Here is a 486-nt window from a genome sequence, read left to right as displayed (position 1 = left end):
ACCAACACCATGGTCATTTAACCAACGTTTGGTGCTTTTGGCAGTGTGGGCAGGTGCCAAATCTTGCTGGAAAATGAAATCAGCATCTTCAAAAAGCTGGTCAGCAGAAGGAAGCATGAAGTGCTCCAAAATTTCTTGGTAAACGGGTGCGGTTTTCTTGGTTTTCAAAAAACACAATGGACCAACACCAGCAGATGACATTGCACCCCAAATCATCAAACTTAACACTGGACTTCAAGCAACTTCAAGCTATGAGCTTCCCCACCCGTCCTCCAGACTCTAGGACCTTGGTTTCCAAATGAAATTCAAAACTTGCTCTCATCTGAAAAGAGGACTTTGGACCACTGGGCAACAGCCCAGTTCTTCTTCTCCTTAGCCCAGGTAAGACGCCTCTGACGTTGTCTGTGGTTCAGGAGTGACTTAACAAGAGGAATACGACAACTGTAGCCAAATTCCTTGACACGTCTGTGTGTGGTGGCTCTTGAT

Source organism: Sinocyclocheilus anshuiensis, unplaced genomic scaffold (genome assembly GCF_001515605.1).
Source record: "Sinocyclocheilus anshuiensis isolate Anshui unplaced genomic scaffold, SAMN03320099.WGS_v1.1 scaffold1159, whole genome shotgun sequence".
NCBI classification, from domain to species: domain Eukaryota; kingdom Metazoa; phylum Chordata; class Actinopteri; order Cypriniformes; family Cyprinidae; genus Sinocyclocheilus; species Sinocyclocheilus anshuiensis.
This window is presented reverse-complemented; position numbering follows the sequence as displayed.